Below are 6,083 nucleotides of genomic sequence, written 5' to 3'. Positions count from 1 at the left end.
ACGAAAATTCTGTTATATTTACGGACAGCTCGTCACCCATTTCATAGGCCTACTTTTACATTTTTTTACTCTTTACCCCATAATTTCCTTCATTCTTCAGGCCCTGCCCTCTATCGGGGGCGAATTTATAGTTTAAGCTTGTTTGCTATTGTTTTTGGAGCAACATTGTTTGTTTATAAGCCTGCGGCGCAGCCTTGAACAATATTGTCTTTGAGCAATATTGTCTTTTGAGATAACGCCCGTAGCCAGCCCAGCCAGCCCCATACCTCATTTTGATTTTTAACATACCAATATTCTGCTTTTTATATTCTATGGGGTCGCATATTACCTCAAATATTTCTTCACTACGTTGAAAATAAATACTTAAGTGAATTATGACCAACAGAGGACGCTATTACTGTACTAAAGTACGTGGTATTTTGACCAAGGGATACACCGTGACCATACGTATGCTGTAACACAGAATATTCATCCCAGCACGGCCGTATAATACGACCGGCCGTATTGACACAATATATTACGTGTACATATGTGTGTATAATCGGGTGACTTAAAGTGTATGTAGCTGGGAGGAAATGCCGTCCATCACTTGAAAATTTTGACCTTTCGTATTGAAGATATACATTTTTTTGTTTTTTTGGGGAAAAGCTTTGGTTTCTTCTTTTAAAGTTGGTTACCTCTTTGCGCACTATTATTTCTTAGCTGGCTTGATTGCGTGTTAGCGTGCGTCAAAGGCACTTATCGTGAGAAATCCACAAATGTTTTATTATCTAGCGCCTATTCTAAACTAAACAATACAATCATATTGTGAGCAAAATATGGATGTTCGTGACATAGTTACTCGTGTAAATTTTTTTTATCTTCAGTTCATAAAAAGTACATCAACCGTGGGTATATCTCACCAAATATGATTATTCTCTTACTTGAGAAAAATTAAAATAATTGTAAATTCGGCTATCATGGTTATTGGCTTTTGCAGATCTCAAAATCAGGGTGTGTCCTTTGGCTGGGATCACTTTCCTCACAGCTGAGATCAATTTCAGCTTTTTTGCAATTTGACCTGACTTTCACCCTCAATTTGAAATTTGACCTGACCTTTGACCACAGATGACCTAACAAACACAAACCTGAGCTTCCTTGACCAAAGTTACACCCACCCACAAAGTTTGATATATGAGCAATTTCAAATGTTTATGTTTTTGACCTATGACCTCTTAACCATAGGTCTGACAAAAAGGTCAACGTGGAAACTTTTGTGTGTTAGTCCAAGATTCACCCACCCTCCAAGTTTGAGCTCCATAGCGGCAATTTGAAATTTCTACCTTTTCTGACCTGTGACCTCTTTACCGTAGGTCTGACGAAAATGTCACTGTGGAAACTTTTATTTGTTAGTCCAAGGTCCACATACCCACCAAGTTTGAGGTCCATAGAGGCAATTTAAAATTTCTACCTTTTTTGACATATGACCTCTTAACCGTAGGTCTGACAAAAAGGTCAACGTGGAAACTTTTGTGTGTTAGTCCAAGATCCACCCACCCTCCAAGTTTGAGCTCCATAGCGGCAATTTGAAATTTCTACCTTTTCTGACCTGTGACCTCTTTACCGTAGGTCTGACGAAAATGTCACCGTGGAAACTTTTGTTTGTTAGTCCAAGGTCCACATACCCACCAAGTTTGAGCTCTATAGAGGCAATTTGAAATGTCTATCTTTTTTGACCTATGACATCTTAACCGTAGGTCTGACAAAAAGGTCACCGTGGAAACTTTTGTTTGTTAGTCCAAGATCCACCCACCCACCAAGTTTGATCTCCATAGAGGCAATTTGAAATGTCTACCTTTTTTGACCCGTGACCTCTTAACCGTAGGTCTGACGAAAAGGTCACCGTGGAAACGTTTATTTGTTAGTCCATGGTCAACACACCCACCAAGTTTGAGCTCCATAGGAGCAACTTAAAATTAGACTTCAATTGGACTTGACCCGGTCGTTGACCTTTGACCTTAAAAATATAAACTGGTTCTTCCTCATACCAAGCTGCACCCACCTACCAAGGAACGTGCGAACCCTAGTCTCCGAGAAAAGACGCGGACAGACAGACAGACAGACAGAGATCCGGTGAATTATAGTAAGATTCCTTTCACTAAATATCATATGGCCTAATTAATGAAGATAATAATGAAGATGGTATTGTTCTTAAAATTTGTTAGTTCTCCTGCTAATGCTGAACCCCCAATATCTCTCAATATTTTTGAAATGGTCTTTTGTGGCTCTTTATTTTGACCTTTTTGTCAAACTAAAAATTGTGATCTAGCCAGGGAAACGATTTACATTGAAATGGACAAAATAGTGCATCATTTGTCTGTAATGCAGGGGCGTAGCAAGAGCATCGGGGCCCCATGGACAAGGAGCAATACGGGCCCTTTTAACCAGGGTGGAATTTACCTTATGGGGCCTTATGGGGCAGGGGGCAGAGTGCCCCCCTGACAAAAAAATGAAAGAAAAAGTGCCCCTCTGACAAAAAATGAAAGAGAAAATCAGGAGGGCAAAGGAAAAGAAAAGGGCAAGGAGCCCTTTTCTAGCAAAATTCAGGGCCAAAATAGTGTAAAATACAAAATTTTCCGCGCTACGCGCGCACATTGTAACAATAAAGCCCTTTTTTAGCCGGATAATGGACGAAAATAGTGTAAAATACCATTTTTTTTCGCGCTACGCGCGCACATCATCCCAATAAGGCCCTTTTCGGGAAGCTCGAAGACATACAGTCTCTATGTATTGTATGATGCAACTGCAATTTTTTTCGTCTGTGCCCCCAAAATTTTATTTTGCCCCCCTGACCAAGAAAGCTGGCTACGCCCCTGAGTGTAGCGCCCTATATAAATCATTAATCCTTAAATTTTCAAATGTTGTCATCGGATCTGTTGATCCCAAAATATCTTACAACTCTAGAAATAATCAAAATTATTTGTTTGAAGAAGAACATTGATTACAAATTCACAATGCATTTATCTTAAGAATTACTACAAAATTGACTTTATTTATTTTATTTATTTATTTATTTATTTATTTATTTATTTATTTATTTATTTATTTATTTTTATTTTTTAAATTTATTAATTTATTTCTTTATTAATTAATTAATTAATTAATTTATTTATTTATTTGGCAGTTAATCACAGCCGAAGTATTGCTTTTTATATGAGCCTCTTTTGGATGTAATTGTGACGGATTGGGACAGGCATGGTATCACCCCAGGGGCGTAGCAAACTGATAGACAGGGTGGACGAAGTCCAGGGGCCCGAGGGTTAAGGTACCCCGAGCAAAAGCGAAAATGAAATAGGGCTGACAAAGGAGATGTTAAAAGGGCCCCCGAGGCTCTTGCCACGTCCCTGTATCACCCTATGATATTAATACATAGGTATGACTCTCTATACACACGGCACCATCGGCCTAACATCCCCTCCGAAGGACGGAGTACTCTCGTGGTTCATGCGCCAGAATACATCACTGGTTAAACCGGTGACGCATTTGATTGGCTTATGGTAGGCCTACGTACACATACACTATAGCATTGACACATTAATATAGTCGGACTAAATTATCATACCGGAAAGTGTATCATTTACAGCAGATAAGATAAGATAACGAAAAACATGCGTCATTTTATGAAACAAGTGATAGTTTCTCACCAAACATGCCAAAAAACATGAATGAAAGGGTGAGAAGATGAAACGGTCAGCATCATTCGACTAGTACCGACAGAAGAGTGATATTGAAGCCCAGGTAAGTGATGTTTCCGTGTTGATGATATACTTATATTATTCAATGCTTTTTACCTATTTTTACAATTTTTAAAATGTCAATGATTTAGGATGGGTCTAATAAAACATACGTTAGCTGTGCCTTAAACAAAGATTGCATTTTCACTTTACAACTTGAGTGAGGCGACAACACAAACTGATTATGGAGCCATGCACAGACAATGTGTGATCAGATGGTAAACATCAACAGACTGAAGCTTTTATTGCTCGCGCCGGTAGGCGCGAGCTATTAGTGTTTACTTCTGAATCGAACGTGGGGACATGGGGAAAGCCTGAATATAGTAAATTACATTTACCTTCATTTAAATATTTATGACACGTACGTCAAAACAAATATTCAAACGATGATAATGTGTAATATAATAAACGGTGAAATTTTAGTATTTTCAGAGTTTTTGTATATTTTAGACGTTCTATGACTTTTGTTTGCTGTGTAGAGGCTGAATTGCACGTCAGTGATAGTCATGGGCAAATTGATTGGGGTGTTTGATAAAATTCCCTTTAAAGGGAAAGCTTCCTGGAAAGCTTAAGCAACATAATACGTCACTAACTTTGTCCGATCGGGCTCAAATTTGGTGGGTGGAATCCTTGATACGAGGGGAATATATGTGACCGTACAGCACGAATGAGCCGTAAATGTCCTCAATTGTATTCTGAGTTACAGTGTAAAATGGGCATGAAGGTCGTATTCATAGGTACCTCAATTTGGTGCTACGTGTACCTCATTTAATGAGATACACGTAGCACCAAATTGAAATACCTATCACTATGACCTTCATGCCCATTTTACACTGTAACTCAGAATACAATTGAACACATTTACGGCTCATTCGTGCTGTACGGTCACATATGCCCGAAATAAAATTGAGGTCAAGCGAAGTCAAAGGTCATTACGGAGGGGTCAAATTTTTGTCCGATCAGGCTCAAATTTGGTGGGTGGAATCCTTGATACGAGGGGAATATATGCGCGAAATAAAATTCAGGTCAAGCGAGGTCAAAGGTCATTACGGAGAGGTCAAATTCAAAACTTTGTCCGATCGGGCTCAAACTTGGGGAGTGGAATCCTTGATACGAGGGGAATATATGCCCGAAATAAAATTGAGGTCAAGCAAGGTCAAAGGTCATTACGGAGGGGGTCAAATTTCAAACTTTGTCCAATCGGGCTCAAATTTGGTGGGTGGAATCCATGATACGAGGGGAATATATGCCCGAAATAAAATTGAGGTCAAGCGAGGTCAAAGGTCATTACGGAGAGGTCAAATTTCAAACTTTGTCCGATCGGGCTCAAACTTGGTGGGTGGAATCCTTGATATGAGGGGATTACATGCCCGAAATAAAATCGAGGTCAACCAAGGTCAAAGGTCATTACGGAGGGGTCAAATTTCAAACTTTGTCCGATCGGGCTCAAACTTGGTGGGTGGAATCCTTGATACGAGGGGAATATATGCCCGAGATACAATTGAGGTCAACCGTGGTCAAAGGTCATTATGGAGGGTCAAATTTCAAACTTTGTCCGATCAGGCCCAAACTTGGTAGGTGGAATCCTTGATACGAGGGGAATACATGCCCGAAATAAAATTGAGGTCAACCGAGGTCAAAGGTCATCACAGAGGGTTCAAATTTCAAACTTTGTCCGATCGGGCTCAAATACAATAAAACAAACCTGGGGTCGTACACCTAACAGTATTAAAGTTATAAGAAAAATCATAAAATTTGGGTCCCCATTTTCAAGGTTACCTATTTCTCCAATGCTTAAGCAATGAAATATACGTCACTTATACGTTGAACACGGATCGATTGGCGCGAGGTTCATATTGGTGCGTATGCACCAAATATGTATCTTGTTAATTCATTGTGTTCGATTTGAGCGCTGATATATTGGAAAAATAATGTTCATAAGGTCGTGAGATCGACACCAAAATTTTTAATTGTACAAGTAGACGACATTATTATTAGGTGGTTTTATTCATACATTAAGTGACATTTGGCGTATCGAACTACATCGGCTAGTTGGCAAAATTCGGACAAGTGTGTGCGCAATTATATTTAATATAATATAACTTCAAATTTTATTTATATTTACCCCTACCAAAGTATTTATGAACACTCCCTAACAATGATTTGCCGCTTTCTCAAGTGGTTACACATGACTTTGTTGTGGTAACTTTTTGATACACGCCTGCTATGTGAGGTACGTGTTAATATGCTGTCGGCACGGCGGAACCCTCTTATTGGAAACAATGTTTCCACTTTCATGGATAGCAAGTC

Source organism: Amphiura filiformis, chromosome 11, assembly GCF_039555335.1.
Source record: "Amphiura filiformis chromosome 11, Afil_fr2py, whole genome shotgun sequence".
Lineage (NCBI taxonomy): Eukaryota > Metazoa > Echinodermata > Ophiuroidea > Amphilepidida > Amphiuridae > Amphiura > Amphiura filiformis.
This window is presented reverse-complemented; position numbering follows the sequence as displayed.